At 41.8% G+C, this 15,254-nt stretch overlaps 3 long non-coding RNA genes across 3 annotated transcripts; all 3 read left to right on the forward strand.

Moving 5' to 3' along the window:
• Positions 1–819: 819 nt before the first annotated feature.
• Positions 820–3,321, forward strand: LOC132637473 (uncharacterized). Its single transcript, XR_009581557.1, has 3 exons — positions 820–1,386; positions 1,864–1,910; positions 2,851–3,321. It is a non-coding gene; the product is annotated as an uncharacterized LOC132637473 (long non-coding RNA).
• Positions 3,322–5,909: 2,588 nt separating this feature from the next.
• On the forward strand, positions 5,910–7,855 carry LOC132637504 (uncharacterized). Its single transcript, XR_009581559.1, has 3 exons — positions 5,910–6,312; positions 6,787–6,833; positions 7,773–7,855. It is a non-coding gene; the product is annotated as an uncharacterized LOC132637504 (long non-coding RNA).
• Positions 7,856–10,919: 3,064 nt separating this feature from the next.
• LOC132637546 (uncharacterized) lies at positions 10,920–13,107 on the forward strand. Its single transcript, XR_009581565.1, has 3 exons — positions 10,920–11,230; positions 11,708–11,754; positions 12,695–13,107. It is a non-coding gene; the product is annotated as an uncharacterized LOC132637546 (long non-coding RNA).
• Positions 13,108–15,254: the final 2,147 nt, after the last annotated feature.

Here is a 15,254-nt window from a genome sequence, read left to right on the forward strand (position 1 = left end):
AGAGAATTGTGGGTCCACCTCTGCCCGTCACCAGTGTTTTACTATCTTTGTCGACTTACGGCTCTTCTTCTTCCTCCTTCTTCTCGCCTTTGCGTGACCTTATTCTGCCGCTTTTAGTCAATACACTCCCGTAGGGTTCATCATTCCAACCCTCACACTGGCGTGCACTCTACTTGCTTCCCCCCTTTTAAGGGTTTTACTCGTACCTTTAAATCCCGAATGTTACATCCCGCGTTTCCATGCGTTGGAAAGCGTATGAGTTAAATGACACTGGTAACGGAAACGAGGTTATCCCCCCCCCCCCTCCCCAAGATTATAGGCGGTTGGAGCGATGGTACAGACGTGTTATAAATATTAGAAGCTAAACAAATCGAAGAAAATAAATTTCGTCGAGGTTATATATGTAAGACCCATAAGTTTGACGAGTTTCGAAACTATTATATATAACCTTGATATGGTATTTTATTTTAAGTGAACCCTTTTAATAAAAAAAAACAAATTAAAAATTGAAAAGTATGATTTCGAGTACTTACTATTATTGCTACTACCTTTTGAATATGCTTTAAATTATATACATGATATGAGGAAGTTTATAAATGGAATTTTCCTTATTGTGACGATAGAAATTATTTTCTCATAAGAAAAGAAGATTATCTCTCTACCGTTTTGAGAAATAAGGATACAAAAATTGGTACTTTTTATATAGACAGGGAAAATTAGAAGTTGATAAAAAGTATGTATTTTTACATGAATGTTTTAATGAAATATTAGTGTACTTATTAATTTTATATGGTACCATGATTCATTAATATTTTAATAGTAGTACTTGAGATAAGGCTTATATTCTTTAATTGTTTCATGGTGCATTCACGTGTCATGTCTATATAATTGGCATAAATGTAGTATATTAAAGGATTAATGGATAAGTACCAACATATTCTTCTACAGCCTATTTTTTTTTCATTAGTACTAATAGCAAGTACCTTTGTTTTCTTCTTTCAAGTTCGTTGATAGCAGCAGAAAATATCTTTTGCTTAAATTAATCAATAGTACCAGCAAGTATTTGATTTCTTTTTTTTTTAATTTTCACAGTAGCAGCAATCGATTCTCCTCCTCTTCAAATTAATGAAGTGCTACAGAAACTTGTTCCTTCTTTAAATTTCAACGTAGTGCGGTAGTAACCTAATAAAGGTTCCTTTTATGAAATTTCCTCAAATTCTCTCAAATCCATCCAAGAGCAAGTATAGCTTTATTCCTTCGTCGATTTCATGATTATAATTTCGGTCCCCTCCGAATCGTAGCAATTTCGGGATAACTTTGTGTTGAAGTTGAAGCTTTCTTCTAGGTGAAGTATCCTAAGATTAAGGATTTTCTTGTGTGATTGAGGTAAGATTACATCTTTTCTATATGTTCTTGAGTTAGTTTGGTCATTAGTCAACTTGTTAGATAAAGAAATTGTGCGACACAAGTTAGGATATATGCTAGAGCTCTTGTTAGTTTTGTGGGCTGATTTAGAATATGATCTTGAGTCATTAAGGCTAGATTTTCTAAAATAGCTAGGGGTTGATGTTGTAGTTGGGGCTGTTTTGATATGTTGTTGTTCTTGTTAAATTAAAAGAATTGAAGATATGGTTGTGTCCATATGTTGTTGTTGGTATTTCTGTGTCAACAGGAGAGCAATTGGAAATTCGGGATAGGCGAACATATAGGGGAAATGCTGCCTGAATTTCGATAAGTCTCTAGATAATAGAATGCCTTAAAACGAAAATATATGAACAAAAGGAATGTTCTATAAGAAATGGGCTATGGAATTGTGAACCAGAAAATGTAGTTACTAACGACAACATTACTTTATATAAATAGGCTAAAGGAGCGACGAGGCGAAAGGGATTCACGAATAAGCGCTAAAGGTATGTAAAGCGCAACCTTTCTTTCTTTTGGCATGCCTTAGTTTTCAATAGGCTAGATTATAAGCTTTGAAGAAAATTCTAAGATTCGAAATCCGAGCATGTTATGACCCTTATGTATTCCTTGGCACTCTTATGTATGATTTGATGAAATATGAACCATTATGTCTTTGAAATAATCGCTTTCCGAACTTTGCATAAAAAGATTTCACTTTAAGGAATTTCGAAATTTTTGAACGTCATATCTTTCACAGAAAGGCTCGGATTGCTGTGATATGTTCGTAGAAGTTTGTATGGCGTATGATAAGTATGTTTTCCATAGGCGGACCCGTCTCGGGTCAATACCCGTCCGTGGCTCCCGCGACTTTCCTTTATGTAATTCGGACGACTTTTGAAAGAATTTGGTATGATTATCATTTCGAATTTCAAGTATGGTCATTTACTTATATTTGAGTCTATGATAATGATTTTATGCATATGGTTACTCATGACTCTGCTCGTGCGTTTTGTTATATCTTTCGCCGGTTCCCGGGCCAGTTCTGTTATCGTGCGCACTTTGATATACTCCGGAGTTATGCTGTGTTTATGGTTCTCCGAGCTACTCGCAAAAGAGGGTCGGGTTCCACATATATTTGGTGTTATGCTGTGTATGGCGTTATGTTGTGATGTGATATGTGACGGGGATACGGAGATTTGAAACATTCTGGTGTTATGCTGTGTTATGGCGCCATTGACGGGCGGGCGACCATATTCTTCTGTACCCTACGCATGACTTACATATTTTTGAAAGTAAACAAATTTTGATATGTTGGATTTATACTTATGTTCTGTACTACTATTTCGTTTATGCCTCAGATTTGTTTCTGTATTTTCTGCTTTGCATACTCAGTACATATTTCGTACTGACCCCCTTTCTTCGGGGGGCTGCGTTTCATGCCCGCAGGTACAGACGCACAGTTCGGTGATCCCCCAGTTTAGGATATCCCCTTCAGCTGTTTGGAGTGCTCTTCTCATTTCAGAGCATACGTTTTTGGTATATACTTTTGTTCGTTATGTATGTATATATATTTGTTCCGGGTACGGCGGGGCCCTGTTCCGCCATATGATTCGTTTGGTCTGTTTAGAGGTCTGTAGACTTATTTGTGGGTGTGTGTGCCTACTACTGTACAGTTGTGTCCATATGATCTCTTTCGTTATGGCAGCCTTGTCGGCTCGCACATGTATATGTTGTTCTGTTGGCCCTGTGTGGCCTTTGTTGGTATTTGCTGTGTACAGGGTTATTTTGGATAGTCCGAAAAACAAAGGAAACTCTGCCGAAATTTTCTTTGAAAATCTTATAAATTTGAAACACCGCCTTGTCGGCTTCTGTTATATACTTGAATGCGTTTGATAAAATTTGAGATAGCATTTGATAGATGTGTTTGGGTGCCCAGATCGGGCACTAGTCACGGCCTACGGGGTTGGGTCGTGACAGAAGTGGTATCAGAGCGGTTTGTCCTCGGAATGTCTACAGACCGTGTCTAGTAGAGTCTTGTTTATCGGTGTGTTGTGCACCACATCTATAAACAGGAAGCTACGGGGCATTTAGGGACTCTCGTTTCTTTGAATCTTAGATCGTGCAATAGAGCTGTGCTATTAGGATGATTCTATTCTGATCCGTTATTGTTTTTCTTTCAGTGATGCCTCCGAAAAAGGCGACGGCCGCCCAGAAGAAAAAGGGCGTGGTAGGAGAGACTAGCCGGGATCGGAAGGGTACTCGGACCCTTGCTCAGATGATGCGTGATATTGCGCCCCGGCCAGCAGACTCTGCTACGTCTTCATCATCAGAGGAGTCTGGAGCAGCTCCACAATTAGCTCCAGAGGCTCCAGCTCCCGCGCCTCCAGCACCCCAGCCAGGGGCGGAGGATAGGACATTGAGGGAGGCAGTACAGTTATTGACTACCTTGGTAGCGGGACAGGTTAGCAGGCGTGGGCAGAGAGATGATTATGATGATGACAGGCGTGATAGCCTGAGGGTTCGTGCTTTTCTGACATGCCGTCCCCCAGAGTTTTACGGGTCTAGGCCCAAGGAGGACCCCCACGACTTCATTCGAGGGATTCGACGTTCATTAGATTTGGTCAGGGCTTCAGAGACCGAGTCTGTTGAGTTGGCCTCGCACAGATTACGAGATGTTGCTGCCAACTGGTATGAGTCTTGGGAGCTATCCAGGGGCGAGAGTGCTTCCCCAGCTACTTGGGATGAGTTCGTGGCTGCTTTTACCCGACACTTTTTGCCCCCGGAGTTACGGCGGGCACGGGTTGATAGATTTTTACAGTTGCGGCAGAACGGCCGGAGTGTTCGCGAGTATAACCTGGAGTTCGATTCTTTGGCTCGATATGCGCCTGCTATAGTGGCTGACCGGATGCACGGGTACATGATAGGGCTGGACCGTTATTTAGTTGACGGCTGCATAGCGGTGGCATCGCAGACTGATATGGATATCGCCCGGTTACAGGCCTATGCTCAGGGTATGGAGGACCGGCACAGAGAGGATCAGTCGGGCAGCGATCGTGATAGGAGACCGCCCAAGCGGGCCAGGTCAGCTAGGTATTTTGGGGAGTCTCAAGGCGGGCAGCCTCAACAGTATGTTAGACAGTCTTCTCAGCCGGCGCAGAGTGCACTCCCGCAGTCTATCGGGGAGGGATTTGATAGTGTCAGATACTCAGAAGCAGGCCAGGGTTCCAGAGTATCAGGTTCCCAGACATTCAGAGGTCCCAGCCAGTCCAGACCACCCAGGCCCCGTTGTTCTTATTGCGGGAAATCGCACCCAGGGGAGTGCTATCGAGCTACCGGAGCCTGCTTTTCTTGCGGCCGTCAGGGCCATATGATGCTTGATTGTCCGATGGCGAGTGGTTCTGGTAGTACAGTTCAGCCGGCGGGATCAGCCGCGGGTTCATCTTCTACTCCCTCAGCTGTGCGCCCTGCGGGGCGAGGTATGCCGGCACAGGCCGGCCGCGGTCGAGGTCGTGGCAGTGGTTCAGATTCTATCGGTCCTTCGAACCGCATATATGCGTTGGCCAGCCGACAGGACCAGGAGGCGCCACCAGGTGTGGTTACAGGTGATTTGAATTTCTAAATTCGTTACATTGATTGGTAAGAAATTGATATATGCTACTCAAAAGGAAACTCCCCCGAAATGTTTGTGAGACCCTATAAGGCTAATCTAACATTCGAGGACGAATGTTCTAAAGGGGGGAATGATGTTACATCCCGCGTTTCCATGCGTTGGAAAGCGTATGAGTTAAATGACACCGGTAACGGAAACGAGGTTATCCCCCCCCCCCTCCCCAAGATTATAGGTGGTTGGAGCGATGGTACAGACGTGTTATAAATATTAGAAGCTAAACAAATCGAAGAAAATAAATTTCGTCGAGGTTATATATGTAAGACCCATAAGTTTGACGAGTTTCGAAACTATTATATATAACCTTGATAAGGTATTTTCTTTTAAGTGAACCCTTTTAATAAAAAAAAACAAATTGAAAATTGAAAAGTATGATTTCGAGTACTTACTATTATTGCTACTACCTTTTGAATATGCTTTAAATTATATACATGATATGAGGAAGTTTATAAATGGAATTTTCCTTATTGTGACGACAGAAATTATTTTCTCATAAGAAAAGAAGATTATCTCTCTACCGTTTTGAGAAATAAGGATACAAAAATTGGTACTTTTTATATAGACTGGGAAAATTAGAAGTTGATAAAAAGTATGTATTTTTACATGAATGTTTTAACGAAATATTAGTGTACTTATTAATTTTATATGGTACCATGATTCATTAATATTTTAATAGTAGTACTTGAGATAAGGCTTATATTCTTTAATTGTTTCATGGTGCATTCACGTGTCATGTCTATATAATTGGCATAAATGTAGTATATTAAAGGATTAATGGATAAGTACCAACATATTCTTTTACAGCCTAGTTTTTTTTCATTAGTACTAATAGCAAGTACCTTTGTTTTCTTCTTTCAAGTTCGTTGATAGCAGCAGAAAATATCTTTTGCTTAAATTAATCAATAGTACCAGCAAGTATTTGATTTATTTTTTTAAAATTTTCACAGTAGCAGCAATCGATTCTCCTCCTCTTCAAATTAATGAAGTGCTACAGAAACTTGTTCCTTCTTTAAATTTCAACGTAGTGCGGTAGTAACCTAATAAAGGTTCCTTTTATGAAATTTCCTCAAATTCTCTCAAATCCATCCAAGATCAAGTATAGCTTTATTCCTTCGTCGATTTCATGATTATAATTTCGGTCCCCTCCGAATCTTAGCAATTTCGGGATTACTTTGTGTTGAAGTTGAAGCTTTCTTCTAGGTGAAGTATCCTAAGATTAAGGATTTTCTTGTGTGATTGAGGTAAGATTACATCTTTTCTATATGTTCTTGAGTTAGTTTGGTCATTAGTCAACTTGTTAGATAAAGAAATTGTGCGACACAAGTTAGGATATATGTTAGAGCTCTTGTTAGTTTTGTGGGCTGATTTAGAATATGATCTTGAGTCATTAAGGCTAGATTTTCTAAAATAGCTAGGGGTTGATGTTGTAGTTGGGGCTGTTTTGATATGTTGCTGTTCTTGTTAAATTAAAAGAATTGAAGATATGGTTGTGTCCATATGTTGTTGGTATTTCTGTGTCAACAGGAGAACAATTGGAAATTCGGGATAGGCGAACATATAGGGGAAATGCTGCCTGAATTTCGATAAGTCTCTAGATAATAGAATGCCTTAAAACGAAAATATATGAACTAAAGGAATGTTCTATAAGAAATGGGCTATGGAATTGTGAACCAGAAAATGTAGTTACTAACGACAACATTACTTTATATAAATAGGCTAAAGGAGCGACGAGGCGAAAGGGATTCACGAATAAGCGCTAAAGGTATGTAAAGCGCAACCTTTCTTTCTTTTGGCATGCCTTAGTTTTCAATAGGCTAGATTATAAGCTTTGAAGAAAATTCTAAGATTCGAAATCCGAGCATGTTATGACCCTTATGTATTCCTTGGCACTCTTATGTATGATTTGATGAAATATGAACCATTATGTCTTTGAAATAATCGCTTTCCGAACTTTGCATAAAAAGATTTCACTTTAAGGAATTTCGAAATTTTTGAACGTCATATCTTTCACAGAAAGGCTCGGATTGCTGTGATATGTTCGTAGAAGTTTGTATGGCGTATGATAAGTATGTTTTCCATAGGCGGGCCCGTCTCGGGTCAATACCTGTCCGTGGGTCCCGCGACTTTCCTTTATGTAATTCGGACGACTTTTGAAAGAATTTGGTATGATTATCATTTCGAATTTCAAGTATGGTCATTTACTTATATTTGAGTCTATGATAATGATTTTATGCATATGGTTACTCATGACTCTGCTCGTGCGTTTTGTTATATCTTGCGCCGGTCCCGGGCCGGTTCTGTTATCGTGCGCACTTTGATATACTCCGGAGTTATGCTGTGTTTATGGTTCTCCGAGCTACTCGCAAAAGAGGGTCGGGTTCCACATATATTTGGTGTTATGCTGTGTATGGCGTTATGTTGTGATGTGATATGTGACGGGGATACGGAGATTTGAAACATTCTGGTGTTATGCTGTGTTATGGCGCCATTGACGGGCGGGCGACCATATTCTTCTGTACCCTACGCATGACTTACATATTTTTGAAAGTAAACAAATTTTGATATGTTGGATTTATACTTATGTTCTGTACTACTATTTCGTTTATGCCTCAGATTTGTTTCTGTATTTTCTGCTTTGCATACTCAGTACATATTTCGTACTGACCCCCTTTCTTCGGGGGGCTGCGTTTCATGCCAGCAGGTACAGACGCACAGTTCGGTGATCCCCCAGTTTAGGATATCCCCTTCAGCTATTTGGAGTGCTCTTCTCATTTCAGAGCATACTTTATTGGTATATACTTTTGTTCGTTATGTATGTATATATATTTGTTCCGGGTACGGCGGGGCCCTGTTCCGCCATATGATTCATTTGGTCTGTTTAGAGGTCTGTAGACTTATTTGTGGGTGTGTGTGCCTACTACTGTACAGTTGTGTCCATATGATCTCTTTCGTTATGGCAGCCTTGTCGGCCCGCACATGTATATGTTGTTCTGTTGGCCCTGTGTGGCCTTTGTTGGTATTTGCTGTGTACAGGGTTATTTTGGATAGTCCGAAAAACAAAGGAAACTCTGCCGAAATTTTCTTTGAAAATCTTATAAATTTGAAACACCGCCTTGTCGGCTTCTGTTATATACTTGAATGCGTTTGATAAAATTTGAGATAGCATTTGATAGATGTGTTTGGGTGCCCAGATCGGGCACTAGTCACGGCCTACGAGGTTGGGTCGTGACAGAAGTGGTATCAGAGTGGTTTGTCCTCGGAATGTCTACAGACCGTGTCTAGTAGAGTCTTGTTTATCGGTGTGTTGTGCACCACATCTATAAACAGGAAGCTACAGGGCATTTAGGGAGTCTCGTTTCTTTGAATCTTAGATCGTGCGATAGAGCTGTGCTATTAGGATGATTCTATTCTGATCCGTTATTGTTTTTCTTTCAGTGATGCCTCCGAAAAAGGCGACGGCCGCCCAGAAGAAAAAGGGCGTGGTAGGAGAGACTAGCCGGGCTCGGAAGGGTACTCGGACCCTTGCTTAGATGATGCGTGATATTGCGCCCCGGTCAGCAGACTCTGCTACGTCTTCATCATCAGAGGAGTCTGAAGCAGCTCCACCATTAGCTCCAGAGGCTCCAGCTCCCGCGCCTCCAGCACCCCAGCCAGGGGCGGAGGATAGGACATTGAGGGAGGCAGTACAGTTATTGACTACCTTGGTAGCGGGACAGGTTAGCAGGCGTGGGCAGAGAGATGATTATGATGATGACAGGCGTGATAGCCTGAGGGTTCGTGATTTTCTGACATGCCGTCCCCGAGAGTTTTACGGGTCTAGGCCCGAGGAGGACCCCCACGACTTCATTCGGGGGATTCGACGTTCATTAGATTTGGTCAGGGCTTCAGAGACCGAGTCTGTTGAGTTGGCCTCGCACAGATTACGAGATGTTGCTGCCAACTGGTATGAGTCTTGGGAGCTATCCAGGGGCGAGAGTGCTTCCCCAGCTACTTAGGATGAGTTCGTGGCTGCTTTTAACCGACACTTTTTGCCCCCGGAGTTACGGCGGGCACGGGTTGATAGATTTTTACAGTTGCGGCAGAACGGCCGGAGTGTTCGCGAGTATAACCTGGAGTTCGATTCTTTGGCTCGATATGCGCCTGCTATAGTGGCTGACCGGATGCACGGGTACGTGATAGGGCTGGACCGTTATTTAGTTGACGGCTGCATGGCGGTGGCATCGCAGACTGATATGGATATCGCCCGGTTACAGGCCTATGCTCAGGGTATGGAGGACCGGCACAGAGAGGATCAGTCAGGCAGCGATCATGATAGGAGACCGCCCAAGCGGGCTAGGTCAGCTGGGTATTTTGGGGAGTCTCAAGGCGGGCAGCCTCAACAGTATGTTAGACAGTCTTCTCAGCCGGCGCAGAGTGCACTCCCGCAGTCTATCGGGGAGGGATTTGATAGTGTCAGATACTCAGAAGCAGGCCAGGGTTCCAGAGTATCAGGTTCCCAGACATTCAGAGGTCCCAGCCAGTCCAGACCACCCAGGCCCCGTTGTTCTTATTGCGGGAAATCGCACCCAGGGTAGTGCTATCGAGCTACCGGAGCCTGCTTTTCTTGCGGCCGTCAGGGCCATATGATGCTTGATTGTCCGATGGCGAGTGGTTCTGGTAGTACAGTTCAGCCGGCGGGATCAGCCGCGGGTTCATCTTCTACTCCCTCAGCTGTGCGCCCTGCGGGGCGAGGTATGCCGGCACAGGCGGGCCGCGGTCGAGGTCGTGGCAGTGGTTCAGATTCTAGCGGTCCTTCGAACCGCATATATGCGTTGGCCAGCCGACAGGACCAGGAGGCGCCACCAGGTGTGTTTACAGGTGATTTGAATTTCTAAATTCGTTACATTGATTGGTAAGAAATTGATATATGCTACTCAAAAGGAAACTCCCCCGAAATGTTTGTGAGACCCTATAAGGCTAATCTAACATTCGAGGCCGAATGTTCTAAAGGGGGGAATGATGTTACATCCCGCGTTTCCATGCGTTGGAAAGCGTATGAGTTAAATGACACCGGTAACGGAAACGAGGTTATCCCCCCCCCCCCAAGATTATAGGTGGTTGGAGCGATGGTACAGACGTGTTATAAATATTAGAAGCTAAACAAATCGAAGAAAATAAATTTCGTCGAGGTTATATATGTAAGACCCATAAGTTTGACGAGTTTCGAAACTATTATATATAACCTTGATATGGTATTTTCTTTTAAGTGAACCCTTTTAATAAAAAAAAACAAATTGGAAATTGAAAAGTATGATTTCGAGTACTTACTATTATTGCTACTACCTTTTGAATATGCTTTAAATTATATACATGATATGAGGAAGTTTATAAATGGAATTTTCCTTATTGTGACGATAGAAATTATTTTCTCATAAGAAAAGAAGATTATCTCTCTACCGTTTTGAGAAATAAGGATACAAAAATTGGTACTTTTTATATAGACTGGGAAAATTAGAAGTTGATAAAAAGTATGTATTTTTACATGAATGTTTTAATGAAATATTAGTGTACTTATTAATTTTATATGGTACCATGATTCATTAATATTTTAATAGTAGTACTTGAGATAAGGCTTATATTCTTTAATTGTTTCATGGTGCATTCACGTGTCATGTCTATATAATTGGCATAAATGTAGTATATTAAAGGATTAATGGATAAGTACCAACATATTCTTCTACAGCCTAGTTTTTTTTCATTAGTACTAATAGCAAGTACCTTTGTTTTCTTCTTTCAAGTTCGTTGATAGCAGCAGAAAATATCTTTTGCTTAAATTAATAAATAGTACCAGCAAGTATTTGATTTATTTTTTTTAAATTTTCACAGTAGCAGCAATCGATTCTCCTCCTCTTCAAATTAATGAAGTGCTACAAAAACTTGTTCCTTCTTTAAATTTCAACGTAGTGCGGTAGTAACCTAATAAAGGTTCCTTTTATGAAATTTCCTCAAATTCTCTCAAATCCATTCAAGATCAAGTATAGCTTTATTCCTTCGTCGATTTCATGATTATAATTTCGGTCCCCTCCGAATCTTAGCAATTTCGGGATTACTTTGTGTTGAAGTTGAAGCTTTCTTCTAGGTGAAGTATCCTAAGATTAAGGATTTTCTTGTGTGATTGAGGTAAGATTACATCTTTTCTATATGTTCTTGAGTTAGTTTGGTCATTAGTCAACTTGTTAGATAAAGAAATTGTGCGACACAAGTTAGGATATATGCTAGAGCTCTTGTTAGTTTTGTGGGGTGATTTAGAACATGATCTTGAGTCATTAAGGCTAGATTTTCTAAAATAGCTAGGGGTTGATGTTGTAGTTGGGGCTGTTTTGATATGTTGCTGTTCTTGTTAAATTAAAAGAATTGAAGATATGGTTGTGTCCATATGTTGTTGTTGGTATTTCTGTGTCAACAGGAGAGCAATTGGAAATTCGGGATAGGCGAACATATAGGGGAAATGCTGCTTGAATTTCGATAAGTCTCTAGATAATAGAATGCCTTAAAACGAAAATATATGAACTAAAGGAATGTTCTATAAGAAATGGGCTATGGAATTTTGAACCAGAAAATGTAGTTACTAACGACAACATTACTTTATATAAATAGGCTAAAGGAGCGACGAGGCGAAAGGGATTCACGAATAAGCGCTAAAGGTATGTAAAGCGCATCCTTTCTTTCTTTTGGCATGCCTTAGTTTTCAATAGGCTAGATTATAAGCTTTGAAGAAAATTCTAAGATTCGAAATCCGAGCATGTTATGACCCTTATGTATTCCTTGGCACTCTTATGTATGATTTGATGAAATATGAACCATTATGTCTTTGAAATAATCGCTTTCCGAACTTTGCATAAAAAGATTTCACTTTAAGGAATTTCGAAATTTTTGAACGTCATATCTTTCACAGAAAGGCTCGGATTGCTGTGATATGTTCGTAGAAGTTTGTATGGCGTATGATAAGTATGTTTTCCATAGGCGGGCCCGTGTCGGGTCAATACCCGTCCGTGGGTCCCGCGACTTTCCTTTATGTAATTCGGACGACTTTTGAAAGAATTTGGTATGATTATCATTTCGAATTTCAAGTATGGTCATTTACTTATACTTGAGTCTATGATAATGATTTTATGCATATGGTTACTCATGACTCTGCTCGTGCGTTTTGTTATATCTTTCGCCGGTTCCCGGGCCGGTTCTGTTATCGTACGCACTTTGATATACTCCGGAGTTATGCTGTGTTTATGGTTCTCCGAGCTACTCGCAAAAGAGGGTCGGGTTCCACATATATTTGGTGTTATGCTGTGTATGGCGTTATGTTGTGATGTGATATGTGACCGGGATACGGAGATTTGAAACATTCTGGTGTTATGCTGTGTTATGGCGCCATTGACGGGCGGGCGACCATATTCTTCTGTACCCTATGCATGACTTACATATTTTTGAAAGTAAACAAATTTTGATATGTTGGATTTATACTTATGTTCTGTACTACTATTTCGTTTATGCCTCAAATTTGTTTCTGTATTTTCTGCTTTGCATACTCAGTACATATTTCGTACTGACCCCCTTTCTTCGGGGGGCTGCGTTTCATGCCCGCAGGTACAGACGCACAGTTCGGTGATCCCCCAGTTTAGGATATCCCCTTAAGCTGTTTGGAGTGCTCTTCTCATTTCAGAGCATACATTTTTGGTATATACTTTTGTTCGTTATGTATGTATATATATTTGTTCCGGGTACGGCGGGGCCCTGTTCCGCCATATGATTCGTTTGGTCTGTTTAGAGGTCTGTAGACTTATTTGTGGGTGTGTGTGCCTACTACTGTACAGTTGTGTCCATATGATCTCTTTCGTTATGGCAGCCTTGTCGGCTCGCACATGTATATGTTGTTCTGTTGGCCCTGTGTGGCCTTTGTTGGTATTTGCTGTGTACAGGGTTATTTTGGATAGTCCGAAAAACAAAGGAAACTCTGCCGAAATTTTCTTTGAAAATCTTATAAATTTGAAACACCGCCTTGTCGGTTTCTGTTATATACTTGAATGCGTTTGATAAAATTTGAGATAGCATTTGATAGATGTGTTTGGGTGCCCAGATCGGGCACTAGTCACGGCCTACGGGGTTGGGTTGTGACACCGAATCCACGTACTCCTGGCTACACTACGCCTTACTTATTCCGTCCCCTACAGTCTATGGCTATAACAATTCATACGTGGAGTCGTGGAGTCTTAGCGTACTCGCCTTACAGTCTTATAACCAAGAAATGCACCTGATATAACACTTCGATCAAAACGTACGTTACTTAGCTCATCCAGTAGTTATGTGTCTGTATCTGAATCTGCTCCGATTAACAACTTCCTGCCCCATAGGGATGCTTACATTAATAGTGGGTCTAGCTATCCATGCCACCCATCTAATGTCACTTTCCCTCTTCTTCGGCGCTCAAAAATTGCTTGTAACGCCATCTTCGTTTCCCTAGGGCTTAGGTCTCTCTTACGGCGCTAATGCGCCCCATGCCTCCTTATTCTCTTACTATTGTTTGCGCTTGGAACCGATTTCATATCCGCATTGTACCACTATCATTGTTAGTTATAACTCTACTTCATCGCTTCATTGTCGTACAGTAGACCCATAACTCATGATCATGTTTTCCTCTTCAACTCTTTACCTCATTCACTTCACTCGTTCTAACTTGGTATGGGATATTTGGAGGAGATATGTTCTCCTTTAACTACCACACCACTATTCTTTAGGCACTCGTACTTCTTACATTTCCTCTTTGCTATCTTATCTCCTCCCACTTAATAATCGATCCTTGACTCTTCGCATGAGGAACCATATTCTTAACTTAGTACCGCTTGGTTCTTTAGGATACACCACCTGTGTCAATCCGTCCCTTGCTTCCTAAAACTAATTCTATCCGTCCTGATCATCCCCCCATCTCGCTCTTATCGCGTTGACCTTCTTCCTACTAATTATCCTACTTTCATTATTTATCTTTACCGTAGTCTCGGCCTTATACACCCAACTAAAGATATCATCCATGCCCTTAGGCGTCTTCTCGCTATACTTTACACAACAATTCTTGTTACGGCTCATTGTACCCAGATCATAATCCACCCTATAGAGTGACACTTCTTGATCTCGTTTGCAAACCTGCTCATAACATAGGGTAGCCTCATGAAGCAGGCATACTCAACCTGTTATCCTTTTTTAGTCAGTCACATTACATTTACCATATGGCTTATTTGCACACGTATTCGCATTAATCATAAAAGGGTGTTAGCAATATACCAGGAGTAATATCAGGGGAAGACTCAGGATCCCGTCGTTCAGCTAACGCCTGGGTATGATGCTGGGATCCGCTTGGACTAGGCGTTCTTCGGTCTCTACCACTGCTTACTAGCCCCTGTGGCCCTGACCTTGGAGGGTGTGTCGATGATGAAGAGCCCGTTACCATTCCCGTAGTCCGAACCTCACATTTACCACGTAGCGATGGGCAATTTCGCTTTAAATGGCCTGGCCTAGCATAGGCATAACAAACATCCGAGCCCCGGCGACACGGTCCCCAATGTAACCTGCGACACTGAATACATCGTGGTACTGGTGACCTCTTCTGACCGGAATCACTCTGAACCCGAGAACGAGAAACTGTGAGACTCTGGGATGACCTTGAATAAGCAGGTCCATCAAATATGGGTCTAGGAAACTGTGGAGGTGCATCTCTAATATCACGGTCAGACCCAAAGGAATTAACTCCCTTTCTCCAACCCCTTTCATCGTGACTCGCATTCTGCCGCTGAGTCTGAGCGGCTACCAATTGAGTCAGTAAAAGAATGGCCTGTCTCATCTCTTGGCCAGCGGTATATTACGAAGGAACGGAGGGTACTGGAGCTAAGATTGAGGCTTTCCTCTGATCCTTAAAAGTGGGCGAGGTATGGGAAAATCGAAGTGGGGCGTTATTCTGGGGTTCGCCCTCCTCCATATCCGTAGACGGCTCTCGATCAAGCCCTTCTTCAACCACCATCTTGCCCTTCTGGGCCGTCGTAGCTTTTCCCTTCATCGGTTTTGCTGAAATGACAACGCACCGTTAGGGGAGAGATAGTCTTATAACACAGCTATATCGCACGATCGATTAAGAAGAAAGATGGTCATGTTTCCTAAA

This window comes from Lycium barbarum, chromosome 1 (genome assembly GCF_019175385.1).
Source record: "Lycium barbarum isolate Lr01 chromosome 1, ASM1917538v2, whole genome shotgun sequence".
Lineage (NCBI taxonomy): Eukaryota > Viridiplantae > Streptophyta > Magnoliopsida > Solanales > Solanaceae > Lycium > Lycium barbarum.